Genomic DNA, 22,027 nt, shown 5'->3' with positions numbered 1-22,027 from the left:
GGACACATGGCAAACAGTTCCTAAGGTCGAGGGGGAGTTTTCTACTCTAGCCAAGCGCACGACCATTCCTATTGAGGACAATTGTGCTTTCAAAGATCCTATGGATAAAAAATTGGAGGGTTTCCTTAAAAAGATTTTTGTACAGCAAGGTTACCTCCTTCAACCTATTTCGTGCATTATTCCTGTCACTACAGCGGCGTGGTTCTGGTTCGAGGAACTGGAAAAGTCGCTCAGTAGGGAGACTCCGTATGAGGAAGTCATGGACAGAATTTACGCACTTAAGTTAGCTAATTCCTTTATTTTAGACGCCGCTTTGCAGTTAGCGAGGTTAGCGGCAAAAAATTCAGGGTTTACAATTGTGGCGCGCAGAGCGCTCTGGCTAAAGTCTAGGTCGGCGGATGTATCTTCCAAGACAAAATTGCTTAATACCCCTTTCAAAGGTATGACCCCTTTTGGGCCAGAATTGAGAGATTATTTCAGTCATCACTGGGGGAAAGGGCCATGCCCTCCCACAAGATAAACCTTTCAAGGCTAAGAATAAGTCCAATTTTCGTTCCTTTCGCAATTTCAGGAACGGACCGGCTTCCAACTCGGCAGCCTCTAGACAAGAGGGTAACGCTTCCCAGACTAAACCAGCTTGGAAATCAATGCAAGGCTGGAACAAGGGTAAACAGGCCAAGAAACCTGCTGCTGCTACCAAGACAGCATGAAGAGGTAGCCCCCGATCCGGAACCGGATCTAGTAGGGGGCAGACTCTCTCTTTGCTCAGGCTTGGGCAAGAGATGTTCAGGATTCCTGGTCACTAGAAATAGTCTCTCAGGGTTATCTTCTAGAATTCAAGGAACTACCCCCAAGGGGAAGGTTCCACATGTCTCACTTATCTTCAAACCAAGTAAAGAGACAGGCATTCTTACATTGTGCAGAAGACCTGTTAAAGATGGGAGTGATACTCCCAGTTCCAACTGTGGAAAAAGGTCAGGGGTTTTACTCAAATCTGTTTGTAGTTCCCAAAAAAAGAGGGAACTTTCAGACCAATTCTGGATTTAAAAATTCTAAACAAATTTCTCAGAGTGACATCGTTCAAAATGGAAACTATTCGATCGATTTTACCTACAATCCAGGAGGGTCAATTTATGACTACCGTGGATCTAAAGGATGTGTATCTGCATATTCCTATCCACAAAGATCATCATCAGTTCCTAAGGTTCGCCTTTCTGGACAAACATTACCTATTGTGGCTCTCCCATTCGGACTAGCCACTGCTCCAAGGATTTTCACAAAGGTGCTCGGGTCCCTTCTAGCGGTTCTAAGACCCAGGGGCATTGCAGTGGCACCTTACTTGGACGACATCCTAATTCAAGCGTCTTCTCTTTCAAAGACAAAGGCTCACACAGACATTGTTCTAGCCTTTCTCAGATCTCACGGGTGGTAGGTGAACATAGAAAAAAGTTCCCCGTCTCCGTCAACAAGAGTCCCTTTCTTGGGAACAATAATAGATTCTTTAGAAATGAAGATTTTCCTGACAGATGTCAGAGTCAAAGCTTCTAAACGCTTGTCAAGTTCTTCACTCTGTTCTACGGCCTTCCATAGCTCAGTGCATGGAATTAGTAGGGTTGATGGTTGCAGCAATGGACATAGTTCCTTTTGCGCGAATTCATCTAAGACCATTACAACTGTGCATGCTCAAACAGTGGAATGGGGACTATACAGACTTGTATCCAGTGATTCAAGTAGATCAGAAGACCAGAGACTCACTCCGTTGGTGGCTGACTCAGGATCACCTGTCCCAGGGAATGAGCTTCCGCAGACCAGAGTGGGTCATTGTCACGACCGACGCCAGTCTATTAGGCTGGGGCGCGGTCTGGGATTCCCTGAAAGCTCAGGGTCTATGGTCTCGGGAAGAGTCTCTTCTCCCGATAAACATCCTGGAACTGAGAGCGATATTCAATGCTCTCCGGGCTTGGCCTTAACTAGCAAAGGCCAGATTCATAAGATTCCAATCAGACAACATGACGACTGTTGCTTACTTCAACCATCAGGGGGGAACAAGGAGTTCCCTGGCGATGAGAGAGGTGACCAAGATCATCAAATGGGCAGAGGATCACTCCTACCACCTGTCTGCGATCCACATCCCAGGAGTGGAAAACTGGGAGGCGGATTATCTGAGTCGTCAGACCTTTCATCCGGGGGAGTGGGAACTCCACCCGGAGGTGTTTGCCCAGTTGACCCAATTATGGGGCATTTCAGACATGGATCTGATGGCGTCTCATCAGAACTTCAAGGTTCCTTGCTACGGGTCCAGATCCAGGGATCCCAAGGCGACTCTAGTGGATGCATTAGTGGCGTCTTGGACTTTCAACCTAGCTTATGCGTTTCCACCGTTCCTTCTCATTCCCAGGCTGGTAGCCAGGATCAAACAGGAGAAGGCCTCGGTGATTTTGATAGCTCCTGCGTGACCACGCAGGACTTGGTATGCAGACCTGGTGAATATGTCATCGGCTCCACCATGGAAGCTACCTTTGAGACAGGATCTTCTAGTACAAGGTCCATTCGAACATCCAAATCTAGTTTCTCTCCAGCTGACTGCTTGGAAATTGAACGCTTGATTTTGTCTAAGCGTGGGTTTTCGGATTCTGTGATAGATACTCTGGTACAAGCCAGAAAACCTGTGACTAGAAAGATTACCATAAAATATGGAAAAGATATATCTGTTGGTGTGAATCCAAGGGATTCTCATGGAGTAAGATTAAAATTCCTAGGATCCTTTCCTTTCTCCAAGAAGGTTTGGATAAGGGATTATCAGCGAGTTCTCTAAAAGGACAGATTTCTGCTTTATCTGTCTTGTTACACAAACGACTGGCAACTGTGCCAGATGTTCAAGCTTTTGTTCAGGCTTTGGTCAGGATCAAGCCTGTTTACAGACCCTTGACTCCTCCCTGGAGTCTAAATTTGGTTCTTTCAGTTCTTCAAGGGGTTCCGTTTGAACCCTTACATTCCATAGATATCAAGTTGTTATCTTGGAAAGTTCTGTTTTTGGTTGCTATTCTTCTGCTAGAAGAGTTTCTGAATTATCTGCTCTGCAGTGTAATCCGCCCTATCTGGTGTTCCATTCAGATAAGGTTGTTTTGCGTACTAAACCTGGTTTCCTTCCAAAGGTTGTTTCCAACAAGAATATTAACCAGGAAATAGTTGTGCCTTCTTTGTGTCCGAATCCAGTTTCAAAGAAGGAACGCTTGTTACACAATTTAGATGTAGTCCGTGCTTTAAAGTTCTATTTAGAAGCAACAAAGGATTTCAGACAAACGTCTTCTCTGTTTGTAGTTTATTCTGGCAAGAGGAGAGGTCAAAAAAGCTACTGCTACCTCTCTTTCCTTTTGGCTGAAAAGCATCATACGATTGGCTTACGAGACTGCCGGACGGCAGCCTCCTGAACGAATCACAGCTCACTCTACAAGGGCTGTGGCTTCCACATGGGCCTTCAAGAACGAGGCTTCTGTTCATCAGATATGTAAGGCAGCGACCTGGTCTTCTCTGCACACTTTGTCCAAATTCTACAAATTTGATACTTTTGCTTCTTCGGAGGCTATTTTTGGGAGAAAGGTTTTGCAAGCCGTGGTGCCTTCTGTTTAGGTAACCTGATTTGCTCCCTCCCTTCATCCGTGTCCTAAAGCTTTGGTATTGGTTCCCACAAGTAATGGATGACACCGTGGACCGGACACACCAATGTTGGAGAAAACAGAATTTATGCTTACCTGATAAATTACTTTCTCCAACGGTGTGTCCGGTCCACGGCCCGCCCTGGTTTTTTAATCAGGTTTGAAGAATTTCTTTCTCTATACACTACAGTCACCACGGCACACTATAGTTTCTCCTTTTTTTCTCCTAACCGTCGGTCGAATGACTGGGGGGGCGGAGCCTGGGAGGGACTATATGGACAGCTCTTGCTGTGTGCTCTCCTTGCCTTTCCCTGTGGGGGAGGAGAATATCCCACAAGTAATGGATGACACCGTGGACCGGACACACCGTTGGAGAAAGTAATTTATCAGGTAAGCATAAATTCTGTTTTTTACCGTTTTTTTGCTTCGTTTTTGAGGGGTTAATCATCCATTTGCAAGTGGGTGCAATGCTAGTTTAGTATGTTATACACACTGTAAAAATTTCATTAAAGTGAAGGTAAACTTGCCTTTATGCCGATCCAGTTTGTCATTCTTTGTTTAAAATCAGTATGACTTTCATTCATCAAACCTTCTAAATTTTAGTGTAATTCGAGTTATTAGCGTTTTAAATCAATTACTGCTGGTACACAAATTCAGCCCATTTTTGTTTAGTTTGTGTTTTGGCTATATCACGTATTTCTGTTATCCAATTGATGATCTGGCCGTTAGGCGGCCGTCACTCCATATCACCCGCCTCCTTTATCTCTGCGCATGCCTCCTTAATCTCTGCGCATGCGCTATTCTGCGCTATTCTTTATTATTTATATTAAATCCCTTGCGCGCTCCCGTTTCTCTTTTGCATATTGGCCTCGCATGCGCAGTACAGTTGAATCCCCGATTTGCGCAGGCGTGGTTGATCAGAGCATCTGATCCGATCATCGTGCACACAATTTTGAGAGACGTAATAGAGCGGGTGGGACCGCTCTATACGCCACAGACCAACAAAGCAGGAACTAGAGAGAGGGAGGAGTCGCCATCAAAACCATAGCATTTAGATAAATGTATGTACATTGATAATTTTAAAAGTAATAGAAAGTATAATTTAGCGATCAGATTATGCTAATAATAAGTAATGAATTTATGTATTTAAAAGCTTACAACTTTACCTTCACTTTAAGTTAACTGCTTTTTTTCACTGTTTTGCAGTTTTTGGGTTTGTTTTTTTCCCTTAAAGGCACAGTACCGTTTTTTATATTCTGCTTTTTCACATTAATTAAAGTGTTTCCCAAGATTGCTGGTCTCATTACTAGTCTGTTAAACATGTCTGACATAGAGGAAACTCCTTGTTCATTATGTTTAGAAGCCATTGTGGAATCCCCTCTTAGAATGTGTACCAAATGCACTGATCTTACTATAAGTTATAAAGACTATATTCTGGCTTTAAAAGATTTATCACCAGAGGAAATTGACAAGGGGGAAGTTATGCCGACTAACTCTCCCCACGTGTCAGAACCTATAACTCCCGCTCAGGGGACGCCAAGTACATCTAGCGCGCCCATAGCGTATACTTTACAAGACATGGCGGCAGTTATGAATCATAACCTTACAGAGGTATTGTCCAAACTGCCAGGGTTACAAGGAAAGCGAGACAGCTCTGGGGCTAGAACAAATACAGAGCTCTCTGACGCTTTAGTAGCTATGTCTGATATACCCTCACAATATGCAGAAGCCGAAGCAGGAGAGCTTCTATCTGTGGGGGATTTTTCTGACTCAGGGAAGACACTTCAACCTGATTCTGATATGTCTACATTTAAATTTAAGCTTGAACACCTCCGCATGTTGCTCAGGGAGGTTTTAGCAACTCTGGATGACTGTGACGCCATTGTAGTCCCAGAGAAATTGTGTAACTTGGAGTGCCTGTTTACACTGATGTTTTTCCAATTCCTAAGAGGTTTTCAGAAATAATTACTAAGGAATGGGATAGACCAGGTGTACCGTTCTCTCCCCCTCCTGTTTTTAAAAAGATGTTTCCTATAAATGCCGCTACACGGGACTTGTGGCAAACGGTCCCTAAGGTGGAGGGAGCAGTCTCTACCCTAGCGAAGCGTACAACTATCCCTGTTGAGGACAGCTGTGCTTTTCTAGATCCAATGGACAAAAATTAGAGGGTTACCTTAAGAAAATATTTATTCAACAAGGTTTTATTCTCCAGCCCCTTGCATGCATTGCCCCTGTCACTGCTGCAGCGGCCTTCTGGTTTGAGTCTCTAGAAGAGGCTCTACAGGTAGAAACCCCATTGGATGATATCCTTGACAAGCTTAAAGCTCTTAAGCTTGCCAATTCATTTGTTTCTGACACCGTTGTTCATTTAACCAAGCTAACGGCTAAAAACTCAGGTTTTGTAATTCAGGCGCGTAGGGCGCTATGGCTTAAATCCTGGTCAGCTGACGTTACTTCAAAGTCTAAGCTTCTCAACATTCCCTTCAAGGGGCAGACCCTATTCGGGCCTGGACTGAAGGAGATTATTTCTGATATTACTGGAGGAAAAGGTCACGCACTTCCTCAGGATAGGTCCAACAAATTAAAGACCAAACAGACTAATTTTCGTTCCTTTCGAAACTTCAACCTAACCAGGCTTGGAACAAAGGAAAGCAGGCCAAAAAACCTGCTGCTGCCTCTAAGACAGCATGAAAGATCAGCCCCCGATCCGGAAATGGATCTGGTAGGGGGCAGACTTTCTCTCTTCGCCCAGGCTTGGGCAAGAGATGTCCAGGATCCCTGGGCATTGGAAATTGTGTCCCAGGGATATCTTCTGGACTTCAAAGCTTCTTCCCGAAAAGGGAGATTTCATCTCTCACAATTATCTGCAAACCAGATAAAGAGAGAGGCATTCTTACATTGTGTTCAAGACCTCCTAGTTATGGGAGTGATTCACCCAGTTCCAAAGGAGGAACAGGGGCAAGGCTTCTATTCAAATCTGTTTGTAGTTCCCAAGAAAGAGTGAACCTTCAGACCAATCTTAGATCTCAAGATTCTAAACAAATTTCTCAGGGTCCCATCCTTCAAGATGGAGACTATTCGAACCATCCTACCTATGATCCAGGAGGGTCAATATATGACTACCGTGGACTTAAAGGATGCTTATCTTCACATTCCGATACACAGAGATCATCATCGGTTTCTCAGGTTCGCCTTCCTAGACAGGCATTACCAGTTTGTGGCTCTTCCCTTTGGGTTAGCTACGGCTACAAGAATCTTTACAAAGGTTCTAGGGTCACTCCTAGCGGTCCTAAGGCCGTGGGGTATAGCAGTAGCCCCTTACCTAGACGACATTCTGATACAGGCGTTGAATTTTCAAATCGCCAGGTCCCATACGGACATTGTTCTGGTCTCATGGGTGGAAAGTGAACGAAGAAAAGAGTTCTCTATCCCCTCTCACAAGAGTTTCCTTCCTAGGAACTCTGATAGATTCTGTAGAAATTAAGATTTACCTGACAGAGGCCAGGTTGTCAAAACTTCTAAATTCCTGCCGTGTTCTTTATTCTACTTCTCGCCCTTCAGTGGCTCAGTGTATGGAAGTAATCGGCTTAATGGTAGCGGCAATGGACATAGTGCCGTTTGCCCGCCTACATCTCAGACCACTGCAACTCTGCATGCTCAGTCAGTGGAATGGGGATTACACAGATTTGTCCCCTCTACTAAATCTGGATCAAGAGACCAGGGATTCTCTTCTCTGGTGGCTATCTCGGGTCCATCTGTCCAAGGGTATGACCTTCCGCAGGCCAGATTGGACAATAGTAACGACAGATGCCAGCCTTTTGGGCTGGGGTGCAGTCTGGAACTCCCTGAAGGCTCAGGGCTCGTGGACTCAGGAGGAGGCACTCCTTCCGATAAACATTCTGGAACTAAGAGCGATATTCAATGCTCTTCAGGCTTGGCCTCAGCTTGCTGCGGTCAGGTTCATCAGATTTCAGTCGGACAATATCACGACTGTAGCCTACATCAACCATCAAGGGGGAATAAGGAGTTCCCTAGCAATGTTGGAGGTTTCAAGAATAATTCTATGGGCAGAGGTTCACTCTTGCCATCTATCAGCTGTCCATATCCCAGGAGTAGAGAACTGGGAGGCGGATTTTCTAAGTCGACAGACTTTTCATCCGGGGGAGTGGGAACTCCATCCGGAGGTGTTTGCACAGTTGATTCAACGTTGGGGTAAACCAGAACTGGATCTCATGGTGTCTCGTCAGAACGCCAAACTTCCTTGTTACGGGTCCAGGTCAAGGGATCCCAAGGCAGCGCTGATAGATGCTCTAGCAGCTCCTTGGTCCTTCAACCTGGCTTATGTGTTTCCACCGTTTCCTCTGCTCCCTCGTGTGATTGCCAAGATCAAGCAGGAGAGAGCTTCAGTGATTTTGATAGCACCTGCGTGGCCACGCAGGACTTGGTATGCAGATCTGGTGGGCATGTCATTCCTTCCACCATGGACTCTGCCGCTGAGGCAGGACCTTCTACTTCAGGGTCCTTTCAACCATCCAAATCTAATTTCTCTGCGTCTGACTGCTTGGAGATTGAACGCTTGATTTTATCAAAACGTGGTTTCTCCGAGTCTGTCATTGATACCTTAATTCAGGCTCGAAAGCCTGTCACCAGGAAAATCTATCATAAGATATGGTGTAAATATCTTCATTGGTGTGAATCCAAGGGTTACTCATGGAATAAAGTCAGGATTCCTAGGATATTATCTTTTCTCCAAGAAGGATTGGAGAAGGGATTGTCAGCTAGTTCCGGGACAGATTTCTGCTCTGTCTATGCTTTTGGACAAGCGTCTAGCGGATGTTCCAGATGTTCAGGCATTTTGTCAGGCTTTAGTTAGAATCAAGCCTGTGTTTAAACCTGTTGCTCCGTCATGGAGTTTAAATTTAGTTCTTAAAGTTCTTCAAGGGGTTCCGTTTGAACCTCTGCACTCCATAGATATCAAGCTTTTAGCTTGGAAAGTTCTATTTTTGGTAGCTATCTCTTCGGCTCGAAGAGTTTCAGAGTTATCTACCTTATAGTCTGATTCCCCTTATCTGATCTTCCATGCAGATAAGGTAGTTTTGCGTACCAAACCTGGGTTTCTTCCTAAGGTGGTATCTAACAAGAATATCAATTTAGGAGATTGTTCCGTCACTGTGTCCTAACCCTTCTTCAAAGAAGGAACGTCTATTACACAACCTTGACGTGGTTCGTGCTTTAAAGTTTTATTTACAAGCTACTAAGGACTTTTGTCAAACATCTGCATTGTTTGTTGTCTACTCTGGACAGAGGAGAGGCCAAAAGGCTTCAGCAACTTCTCTTTCTTTTTGGTTAAGAAGTATTATCCGCTTAAACTATGAGACTGCTGGCCAGCAGCCTCCTGAAAGAATTACAGCTCATTCCAGTAGAGCGGTGGCTTCCACATGGGCTTTTAAAAATGAGGCTTCTGTTGAACAGATTTGTAAGGCGGCAACTTGGTCTTCGCTCCATACTTTTTCTAAATTCTACAAATTTGATACTTTTGCTTCTTCGGAGGCTATTTTTGGGAGAAAGATCTTACAGGCAGTGGTGCCTTCCGTTTAAGCGCCTGCCTTGTCCCTCCCTTCATCCGTGTCCTATAGCTTTGGTATTGGTATCCCACAAGTAATGGATGAATCCGTGGACTGGATACACCTTACAAGAGAAAACAAAATTTATGCTTACCTGATAAATTTATTTATCTTGTGGTGTATCCAATCCACGGCCCGCCCTGTCATTTTAAGGCAGGTGTTTTTTTATTTTTAAACTACAGTCACCACTGCACCCTATAGTTTCTCCTTTCTCTTGCTTGTCTTCGGTCGAATGACTGGAGGTGGCAGTTAGGGGAGGAGCTATATAGACAGCTCTGCTGTGGGTGATCCTCTTGCAGCTTCCTGTTGGGAAGGAGAATATCCCACAAGTAATGGATGAATCCGTGGACTGGATACACCACAAGAGAAATAAATTTATCAGGTAAGCATAAATTTGGTTTTTTAAGAACTTTAATAAAAAAGTATAGTTCATTGAAATTTAAAAAAAAAAAGAAACCAATGAATCAATATAGCACATGGTGTGGGCTTGATTAGGATAACACATTATATGCACAATAATCATCATATCTATAATAGTAACTAAAAAAGTTTTGTTCATAGCATAAATTTCTTTATCTGCTTTAGTACAAAAAGATACTTAGCAACAAATAATCAAACTTAGATTAATAACAATGTTGTAATAAATTACAAAAGAAGAGCGTCATGCATTACGGCGCCTAACTTGGATGTGTCTGTAGACTTGGAGTTTGACTACCCTACGTTTCTCGTACATTGGAGCTTGACTACCCTACGTTTCTCATACATTGGAGCTTGAATTAATTTGGAGTTTCTAGCAGGGGAGCTTATTTCATTACCAATCTAGGAATGATATTCCACCTTTCATTACCACGGATTACTTACCTTATCGGAGAATCATAAAGCATGATGGAGAAAATAACTGTAAAAGGAAAGGGGACATCTGATTAAGCCATCAGATGAGCTGAATCAACCCTATAGATCAGTGGGGTGAGAGACAACACCCCATTAAAGGTGGAAAGAGTTCATTACATGAGCTTGTAGTCCACATACAACATTGTTTTCTCCAACATTGGTGTGTCCGGTCCACGGCGTCATCCTTACTTGTGGGATATTCTCTTCCCCAACAGGAAATGGCAAAGAGTCCCAGCAAAGCTGGTCACATGATCCCTCCTAGGCTCCGCCCACCCCAGTCATTCTCTTTGCCGTTGCACAGGCAACATCTCCACGGAGATGGTTAAGAGTTTTTTGGTGTTTAAATGTAGTTTTTATTCTTCTATCAAGTGTTTGTTATTTTAAAATAGTGCTGGTATGTACTATTTACTCTGAAACAGAAAAGGATGAAGATTTCTGTTTGTAAGAGGAAGATGATTTTAGCAGACAGTAACTAAAATCGATTGCTGTTTCCACATAGGACTGTTGAGATGAAGTAACTTCAGTTGGGGGAAACAGTTAGCAGACTTTTCTGCTTAAGGTATGACTAGCCATATTTCTAACAAGACTGTGTAATGCTGGAAGGCTGTCATTTCCCCTCATGGGGACCAGTAAGCCATTTTCTTAGTCAAAAACAAACAGAATAAAGGGCTTATTATGGGCTAAAAAACTGGTAGACATTTTTATGGGCTAAATCGATTGCTTTATTTGTGCATATTATTCAAATTTAGGCTAACAATTGACATTTATAATCTTGGGGAATGTTTATAAAATGGCAGGCACTGTATTGGACACCTTTTTCAGTCAGGGGGCCTTTCTAGTCATAGACTGAGCCTCATTTTCGCGCCATTAATGCGCAGTTGTTTTTTGAGAGCAGGGCATGCAGATGCATGTGTGAGGATCTAAGAATCTCTGAAAAAGCTTTTAGAAGGCGTCATTTGGTATCGTATTCCCCTCAGGGCTTGGTTGGGTCTTAGCAAAGACTGTATCTGGGACTGTATAGGGGTTAAATTGAAAAACGGCTCCGGTTCCGTTATTTTAAGGGTTAAAGCTCTGAAATTTGGTGTGCAATACTTTTAAGGCTTTAAGACACTGTGGTGAAAATTTGGTGATTTTTGAACAATTCCTTCATACTTTTTCACATAGTCAGTAATAAAGTGTTTTCTGTTTGAAATTTAAAGTGACAGTAACGGTTTTATTTTAAAACGTTTTTTGTGCATTGTTGACAAGTTTAAGCCTGTTTAACATGTCTGTACCTTCAGATAAGCTATGTTCTATATGTATGAAAGCAAATGTGTCTCCCCATTTAAATTTATGTGATAATTGTGCCATAGCGTCCAAACAAAGTAAGGACAGTACTGCCACAAATAATGATATTGCCCAAGATGATTCCTCAAATGAGGGGAGTAAACATGATACTACATCATCTCCTACTGTGTCTACACCAGTTTTGCCCATGCAGGAGGCCCCTAGTACATCTAGTGCGCCAATACTTATTACCATGCAACAATTAACGGCTGTAATGGATAACTCCATAGCAAATCTTTTATCCAAAATGCCTACTTATCAGAGAAAGCGCGATTGCTCTGTTTTAAACACTGAAGAGCAAGAGGACGCTGATGATAATTGTTCTGTCATACCCTCACACCAATCTGAAGGGGCCATGAGGGAGGTTTTGTCTGAGGGAGAAATTTCAGATTCAGGAAAAATTTCTCATCAAGCTGAACCTGATGTTGTGACATTTAAATTTAAATTAGAACATCTCCGCGCACTGCTTAAGGAGGTGTTATCTACTCTGGATGATTGTGACAATTTAGTCATTCCAGAGAAATTATGCAAGATGGACAGGTTCCTAGAGGTTCCGGTGCCCCCCGACGCTTTTCCTATACCCAAGCGGGTGGCGGACATAGTAAATAAAGAGTGGGAAAAGCGGACATAGTAAATAAAGAGTGGGAAAAGCCCGGCATACCTTTTGTTCCTCACCCTATATTTAAGAAATTATTTCCTATGGTCGACCCCAGAAAGGACTTATGGCAGACAGTCCCCAAGGTCGAGGGGGCAGTTTCTACTCTAAACAAACGCACTACTATTCCTATCGAAGATAGTTGTGCTTTTAAAGATCCTATGGATAAAAAATTGGAAGGTTTGCTTAAAAAGATTTTTGTACAGCAAGGCTACCTTCTACAACCAATTTCATGCATTGTTCCTGTCACTACGGCAGCGTGGTTCTGGATCGAGGAACTAGAAAAGTCGCTCAGTAGAGAAACTCCATATGAGGAGGTTATGGACAGAGTTCACGCACTTAAATTGGCTAACTCTTTTATTTTAGATGCCGCTTTGCAATTGGCAAAATTAGCGGCGAAAAATTCAGGGTTTGCTATTGTGGCGCGCAGAGTGCTTTGGCTAAAGTCTTGGTCAGCGGATGTGTCATCCAAGACAAAATTACTTAACATTCCTTTCAAAAGGTAAAACTTTATTTGGACCTGATTTGAAAGAGATTATTTCAGACATCACTGGGGGAAAGGGCCACGCCCTTCCACAGGATAGGTCTTTTAAGGCTAAAAATAAGCCTAATTTTCGTCCCTTTCGCAGAAATGGACCAGCCTCTAATTCTGCATCCTCTAAGCAAGAGGGTAATGCCTCACAACCCAAACCAGCCTGGAAACCAATGCAAGGCTGGAACAAGGGTAAGGAGGCCAAGAAGCCTGCCACTGCTAACAAGACAGCATGAAGGAGTAGCCCCCGATCCGGGACCGGATCTGGTGGGGGGCAGACTCTCTTTCTTTGCTCAGGCTTGGGCAAGAGATGTTCAGGATCCTTGGGCGCTAGAAATAGTTTCTCAAGGTTATCTCCTGGAATTCAAGGAACTACCCCCAAGGGGAAGGTTCCACAAGTCTCACTTATCCTCAAACCAAATAAAGAGACAGGCATTCTTACATTGTGTAGAAGACCTGTTAAAGATGGGAGTGATACACCCAGTTCCAATAAAGGAACAAGGAATGGGATTTTATTCCATTCTGTTCGTAGTTCCCAAAAAAGAGGGAACGTTCAGACCAATTTTGGATTTGAAGATCCTAAACAAATTTCTCAGGGTACCATCGTTCAAAATGGAAACTATTCGAACGATTCTACCCACCATCCAGGAAAGTCAATTTATGACTACCGTGGATCTAAAGGATGCGTACCTACATATCCCTATCCACAAGGAACATCATCAGTTCCTAAGGTTCGCTTTTCTGGACAAACATTACCAGTTTGTGGCTCTTCCATTCGGATTAGCCACTGCTCCAAGGATTTTCACAAAGGTGCTAGGGTCCCTTCTAGCGGTTCTAAGACCAAGGGGCATTGCAGTAGTACCTTACTTGGACGACATTCTAATACAAGCGTCGTCCCTGTCAAAGGCAAAGGCTCATACGGACATCGTTCTAGCCTTTCTCACATCTCACGGATGGAAGGTGAACAAAGAAAAGAGTTCTCTGTCCCCATCAACAAGAGTTCCCTTCTTGGGAACAATAATAGATTCCTTAGAAATGAGGATTTTTCTGACAGAGGTCAGAAAATCAAAACTTCTAAGCTCTTGTCAAGTGCTTCATTCTGTTCCTCGTCCTTCCATAGCGCAGTGCATGGAAGTAATAGGATTGATGGTTGCAACAATGGACATAGTTCCTTTTGCACGAATTCATCTAAGACCATTACAACTGTGCATGCTCAAACAGTGGAATGGGGATTATACAGACTTGTCTCCAATGATTCAAGTAGATCAAAAGACCAGAGATTCACTCCGTTGGTGGCTGACCCTGGACCATCTGTCCCAGGGAATGAGCTTCCGCAGGCCAGAGTGGGTCATTGTCACGACCAACGCCAGTCTAGTGGGCTGGGGTGCGGTCTGAGAATCCCTGAAAGCTCAGGGTCTATGGTCTCGGGAAGAGTCTCTTCTCCCGATAAACATTCTGGAACTGAGAGCGATATTCAATGCTCTCAGAGCTTGGCCTCAACTAGCAAAGGCCAAATTCATAAGGTTCCAATCAGACAACATGGCGACTGTTGCGTATATCAATCATCAAGGGGGAACAAAGAGTTCCCTGGCAATGAAAGAAGTGACCAAAATAATTCAATGGGCGGAGGATCACTCCTGCCACTTGTCTGCGATCCACATCCCAGGAGTGGAAAATTGGGAAGCGGATTTTCTGAGTCGTCAGACATTTCATCCGGGGGAGTGGGAACTCCATCCGGAAATCTTTGCCCAAATAACTCAATTATGGGGCATTCCAGACATGGATCTGATGGCGTCTCGTCAGAACTTCAAGGTTCCTTGCTACGGGTCCAGATCCAGGGATCCCAAGGCGACTCTAGTAGACGCACTAGTAGCTCCTTGGACTTTCAACCTAGCTTACGTATTCCCACCGTTTCCTCTCATTCCCAGGCTGGTAGCCAGGATCAATCAGGAGAGGGCCTCAGTGATCTTGATAGCTCCTGCGTGGCCACGCAGGACTTGGTATGCAGACCTGGTGAATATGTCATCGGCTCCACCATGGAAGCTACCTTTGAGACAGGACCTTCTTGTTCAAGGTCCATTCGAACACCCAAATCTGGTCTCCCTCCAACTGACGGCTTGGAGATTGAACGCTTGATTCTATCAAAGCGTGGGTTTTCAGATTCGGTGATAGATACTCTGGTTCAGGCCAGAAAACCTGTAACTAGAAAAATTTACCATAAAATATGGAAAAAATATATCTGTTGGTGTGAATCCAAAGGATTCCCATGGAATAAGATAAAAATTCCTAAGATTCTCTCCTTTCTTCAAGAAGGTTTGGAGAAAGGATTATCTGCAAGTTCTCTAAAGGGACAGATCTCTGCTTTGTCTGTCTTACTACACAAAAGACTGGCAGCTGTGCCAGATGTTCAAGCATTTGTTCAGGCTCTGGTTAGGATCAAGCCTGTTTACAGACCTTTGACTCCTCCCTGGAGTCTAAATTTAGTTCTTTCAGTTCTTCAAGGGGTTCCGTTTGAACCCTTACATTCCATAGATATTAAGTTACTATCTTGGAAAGTTTTGTTTTTGGTTGCAATTTCTTCTGCTAGAAGAGTTTCAGAATTATCTGCTCTGCAGTGTTCTCCTCCTTATCTGGTGTTCCATGCAGATAAGGTAGTTTTGCGTACTAAGCCTGGTTTTCTTCCTAAAGTTGTTTCTAACAAAAATATTAACCAGGAGATAGTTGTACCTTCTTTGTGTCCGAATCCAGTTTCAAAGAAGGAACGTTTGTTACACAATTTGGACGTTGTCCGTGCTCTAAAGTTCTATTTAGAGGCTACTAAAGATTTCAGACAAACATCTTCCTTGTTTGTTGTTTATTCTGGTAAAAGGAGAGGTCAAAAGGCGACTTCTACCCCTCTTTCCTTTTGGCTTAAAAGCATCATCCGATTGGCTTATGAGACTGCCGGACGGCAGCCTCCTGAAAGAATCACAGCTCACTCCACTAGGGCTGTGGCTTCCACATGGGCCTTCAAGAACGAGGCTTCTGTTGACCAGATATGTAAGGCAGCGACTTGGTCTTCACTGCACACTTTTGCCAAATTTTACAAATTTGATACTTTTGCTTCTTCGGCTATTTTTGGGAGAAAGGTTTTGCAAGCTGTGGTTCCTTCCGTTTAGGTGACCTGATTTGCTCCCTCCCTTCATCCGTATCCTAAAGCTTTGGTATTGGTTCCCACAAGTAAGGATGACGCCGTGGACCGGACACACCAATGTTGGAGAAAACAGAATTTATGCTTACCTGATAAATTACTTTCTCCAACGGTGTGTCCGGTCCACGGCCCGCCCTGGTTTTTTAATCAGGTCTGATGAATTATTTTCTCTAACTACAGTCACCACGGTATCATATGGTTTCTCCTATATATATTTCCTCCTGTCCGTCGGTCGAATGACTGGGGTGGGTGGAGCCTAGGAGGGATCATGTGACCAGCTTTGCTGGGACTCTTTGCCATTTCCTGTTGGGGAAGAGAATATCCCACAAGTAAGGATGACGCCGTGGACCGGACACACCGTTGGAGAAAGTAATTTATCAGGTAAGCATAAATTCTGTTATTTAATCTGTTCCAAATTTAAAATATTTTAATACATTTTACTATGAACAAAACCATGAAAGACAATTCTCAATAAACCCTAGCTATCAATACATTCATAAAAAGATAATTAAAAAAAAAAAAAAATCTTCTTTAGAAGAATTTAACTTTTAATCAGTTTTTTTGATTGCTAATAGCACTGAAATGTTTGTGCATCTGATTAGTTAACGTCATCAGGCCTCGCCGTGTGAAAATTGGTTTAAAATGATTCCAAAAAATGTCAATGTTTTACATTGAAAATATTGGGCCTATTTATCAAGCTCTGTATGGAGCTTGATGCTCCATGTTTCTGGTGAGCCTTCAGGCTCGCCAGAAACACAAGTTATGAAGCAGCGGTCTAAAGACAGCTGCTCCATAACCTGTCCGCCTGTTTTGAGGCGGTGGACAGACATCGTCAGAAATCCGATCGGGTTGATTGACACCCCTGCTAGTGGCCAATTGGCCACGAATCTGCAGGGGGCGGTATTGCACCAGAAGTGGACCAGAACTGCTGGTGCAATGATAAATGCAGAGAGCATATGCTGTCGGCATTTATCGATGTGCAGCGGACATGTCCCTGGAGAATTACATACATACATCTATACTATAATTGCATTTGTCATGTCCGTTGCTGTCGGCAGTTGCGCACGCATCCTCAATGGAATGTTGACAGCGCGAGGCAGCCAACAGAATGTTGGCTGCGAGTGCAGCCAAAATAATTCACCTGTATGCAACGAAACTGCATCCAGGTGAATTCAGAAAATGGCAGGGTGGTGAAAGAATCCACCACCCTGCCATTTTCGGAATCCACCAGGATGCAGCGAAGGCAAACGGAGCATTAAAAAACAAACAAAAAAAAAAACACAGCCAGCACGAAGTATAACAAAAATAAAACGAACCTCCCACACGAAGTATTAACACATACACCGCAAACCCACACATCACAAAATAATAATAAGTAATTAACCCCTTAATCCCTTAACCGTCAACCACCCACATTGCAATAAACCTAATTACCCTATTAACCCCTAAACCACAAAACCCCCACATCGCAATAAACATAATTAACCTATTAACCCCTTAACCGCAAAACCCACACATTGCAATAAACCTATTTACCCTATTAACCCCTAAACCGCAAAAACCCCACATCGCAATAAACCTAATTAACCTGTTAACCCCTTAAACTGGCAAAACCCACAACACAAATAACTAATTAAATTACTAAGCCCCCAACCTAAAGCAAAAGAGAGGGGAGAGAGGAAAGCAAAAGCGAGGGGGAGAGAGAGAGAGAGCAAAAGAGAGGGGGGAGAGATAGAGCAAAAGAGAGGGGGAGAGAGAGCAAAAGAGAGGGGGGAGAGAGAGCAAAAGAGAGGGGGGAAAGAGAGCAAAAGAGAGGGGGGAGAGAGAGCAAGAGAGGGGGGAGCAAAATGGGTGGTGAAAGAATCCACTTGGATGGATTCTTTCAACACCCTGCTTTTAAATGGCAGGGTGGTTCCGTCACCACAATAGACTGCCCTTCCGAAAATGGCAGGGTGGTTCGGTGGTTCCGTCACCACAATAGACTGCCCTCTGGGCAGGCTTTCCCACTTATATATATATAAATTCATTTCAGACATACAGGCATATGCATATCTAATGTTAATATGATATATATATATATATATATATATATATATATATATATATATATATATATATATATATATATATATATATATATATATATATATATACATTTCAATGAAATAACCCATTTAACTGTTGACCCAATGTTTCATTATAATTATAAGATCAATAAGTGTTTGAAATAATCATTTTATAAAATATCTTGGAAATAAACAACTAAAGTATAGCGAAATAAAGAGTTTATTTTCTCTTGTAAAGGTGTATCCAGTCCACGGGTTCATCCATTACTTTTGGGATATTCTCCTTCCCAACAGGAAGTTGCAAGAGGACACCCACAGCAGAGCTGTCTATATAGCTCCTCCCCTAACTGCCACCCCCAGTCATTCTCTTGCAACTCTCGACAAGATAGGAAGTACAAGAGATATGTGGTGACTTAGGGTAGTTTTGACCTTCAATCAAAAGTTTGTTATTTTTAAATGGTACCGGCGTTGTACTGTTTTACTCTCAGGCAGAAATTAGAAGAAGAATCTGCCTGGAGGTTGATGATCTTAGCGGTTTGTAACTAAGGTCCATTGCTGTTCTCACACATAACTGAAGAGTATGGAAAGAAAACTTCAGTTGGGGGAACGGTTTGCAGATTACCTGCTTTGAGGTATGTTCAGTATATTTATTTCTAGAGAGATGATAAGGTCTAGAAAATGCTGACAGAGCCTTGTATATTTGAGGTAAGCCTGATGCAGTGATTTAACAGCGACTGGGATCATGCTTACAAAAAAGGGTAATATTCATGTTAATACTCATATTACTTAGTGTCAAAACGTTTGCATGGTTTATAGAAAAAACGTTTTTTCTCTGAGGGTGATAAATCTTTATTTGGGGCCTAGTTTTCCACATGGCTAGTTAGATTACTCCTAGGAGTACTTTTTTAAGGCCCTCTGAGATCGAGTGCATGGTGGGAGGGGCCTATTTTCGCGCTCTAAATGCGCAGTTGATATTCAGACTGAGACATCCAGCTTCCCTAAAGGAGTCCTCTGGCATCTAAGGACCACTTTAGATGTTTTTTTCCTGCAAAAATCGTTTTTAAGGTCAGGTAGGAGCCACAGCAGAGCTGTGGCAGTGTGTTTGACTGTTTATTAACAGTTTTAACGTTTTTCAAATCCGGTTTGGGGCCTAAGGGGTTAATCATCCATTTGCAAGTGGGTGCAATGCTGCTGTAGTCCCTTATACACACTGTAAACATTTCGTAGAGTTTACTACTTTTTAACACTGTTTTGCAATTTATGTGGTAGTTTTTTTCTCTTAAAGGCACAGTACCGTTTTTGTTTAATTGCTGTTTCACATTTATTAAAGTGTTTTCCAAGCTTGCTGGTCTCATTACTAGTCTGTTAAACATGTCTGACATAGAGGAAACTCCTTGTTCATTATGTTTAGAAGTCATTGTGGAACCCCTTCTTAGAATGTGTACCAAATGTACTGATATTTCTATAAGTTATAAAGACCGTATTTTGGCATTTAAAGATTTATCACCAGAGGTTTCTCAGACTGACAAAAGGGAGGTTAAACCACCTAGCTCTCCCAATGTGTCAGAACCTATATCTACCGCTCAAGTGACGCCAAGTACATCTGGCGCGTCCAATGCATTTACCTTACAAGACATGGCGGCGGTTATGACTAATACCCTCACAGAGGTATTGTCCAAACTGCCAGGGTTACAAGGAAAGCGAGACAGCTCTGGGGCTAGAACAAATACAGAGCTTTCTGACGCTTTAGTAGCTATGTCCGATATACCCTCACAATATGCAGAAGCCGAAGCAGGAGAGCTTCTATCTGTGGGTGACATTTCAGATTCAGGGAAGGCGTTGCTTCAGTCTGACTCTGAAATGACAGCATTTATATTTATGATTGAACACCTCCGCTTGTTGCTCAGGGAGGTTTTAGCGACTCTGGATGACTGTGACCCCATTGTAGTTCCAGAGAAATTGTGTAAAATGGACAAATACTTTGCAGTGCCTGTTTACACTGATGTTTTTCCAGTCCCTAAGAGGTTTTCAGAAATTATTACTAAGGAATGGGATAGACCAGGTGTGCCGTTCTCTCCCCCTCCTGCTTTTAAAAAGATGTTTCCCATAGATGCCGCAACACGGGACTCGTGGCAGACGGTCCCTAAGGGGGAGGGAGCAGTCTCTACCCTAGCTAATCGTACAACTATCCCCGTCGAGGACAGTTGTGCTTTCCTAGATCCAATGGATAAAAAATTAGAGGGTTTCCTTAAGAAAATCTTTATACACCAAGGTTTTATTCTCCAGCCCCTTGCATGCATTGCCCCAGTCACTGATGCAGCGGCTTTCTGGTTTGAGTCTCTTGAGGAGGCTCTACAGGTGGAGACCCTGTTAGATGATATTTTAAACAGGATTAAAGCTCTTAAGTTAGCTAATTCCTTTATTTCTGACGCCGTTTTTCATTTAACCAAGCTAACGGCTAAGAATTCAGGTTTTGCCATTCAGGCGCGTAGGGCGCTATGGCTTAAATCCTGGTCAGCTGACGTTACTTCAAAGTCTAAGCTTCTCAACATCACCTTCAAAGGGCAGACCCTATTTGGGCCTGGACTGAAGGAGATCATTTCTGATATTACTGGAGGAAAAGGTCACGCCCTTCCTCAGGATAGGTCCAACAAATTAAGGACCAAACAGACAAATTTTCGTTCCTTTCGAAACTTCAAGAGTGGCGCAGCTTCAACTTCCTCTAATGCAAAACAAGAGGGAAATTTTGCCCAGTCCAAACCAGTCTGGAGCCCTAACCAGGCTGGAACAAGGGGAAGCAGGCCAAAAAACCTGCTGCTGCCTCTAAGACAGCATGAAGGAGTAGCCCCCGATCCGGGACCAGATCTAGTTGGGGGCAGACTTTCTCTCTTCGCCCAGGCTTGGGAAAGAGACGTCCAGGATCCCTGGGCTTTGGAGATTGTTTCCCAGGGATATCTTCTGGACTTCAGAGCTTCATCTCCAAAGGGGAGATTTCATCTCTCACAATTATCTGCAAACCAGATAAAGAGAGAAGCATTCTTACGTTGTGTTCAAGACCTTCTGGTCATGGGAGTGATCCACCCAGTTCCAAGGGAGGAACAGGGGCAGGGTTTCTATTCAAACCTGTTTATAGTTCCCAAAAAAGAGGGAACTTTCAGACCAATCTTGGATCTCAAGATCCTAAACAAATTTCTCAGGGTCCCATCTTTCAAGATGGAGACTATTTGAACCATCCTACCTATGATCCAGGAGGGTCAATATATGACTACCGTGGACTTAAAGGATGCTTATCTCCACATTCCGATACACAGAGATCATCATCAGTTCCTCAGGTTCGCCTTCCTAGACAGGCATTACCAGTTTGTGGCTCTTCCCTTCGGGTTAGCCATGGCACCAAGAATCTTTATGAAGGTTCTAGGGTCCCTACTGGTGGTTCTAAGGCCACGAGGCATAGCGGTGGCTCCTTACCTAGACGACATTCTGATACAGGCGTCGACTTTTCAAATCGCCAAGTCCCATACGGACATTGTTCTGGCATTCCTGAGGTCTCACTGTTGGAAGGTGAACGAAGAAAAGAGTTCTCTCTCCCCTCTCACAAGAGTTTCCTTCCTAGGAACTCTGATAGATTCAGTAGAAATTAATTTTTTTCTGACAGAGGTCAGGTTGTGAAAACTTCTAACTTTGTGCCGTGCTCTTCATTACACTTCTCGGCCATCAGTGGCTCAGTGTATGGAGGTAATCGGCCTAATGGTAGCGGCAATGGACATAGTTCCGTTTGCCCGCCTACATGTCAGACCACTGCAACTTTGCATGCTCAATCAGTGGAATGGGGACTACACAGATTTGTCTCCTCGGATAAATCTGGATCAAGAGACCAGGGATTCTCTTCTCTGGTGGCTATCTCGGGTCCATCTGTCCAGGGGAATGAGTTTCCGCAGGCCAGAATGGACTATAGTGACGACAGATGCCAGCCTTCTGGGCTGGGTGCAGTCTGGAACTCCCTGAAGGCTCAGGGTTCGTGGACTCAGGAGGAAGCCCTCCTTCCGATAAATATTCTGTAACTAAGAGCGATATTCAATGCTCTTCA

Source organism: Bombina bombina, chromosome 6 (genome assembly GCF_027579735.1).
Source record: "Bombina bombina isolate aBomBom1 chromosome 6, aBomBom1.pri, whole genome shotgun sequence".
In the NCBI taxonomy this organism is placed as follows: Eukaryota; Metazoa; Chordata; class Amphibia; order Anura; family Bombinatoridae; genus Bombina; species Bombina bombina.
This window is presented reverse-complemented; position numbering follows the sequence as displayed.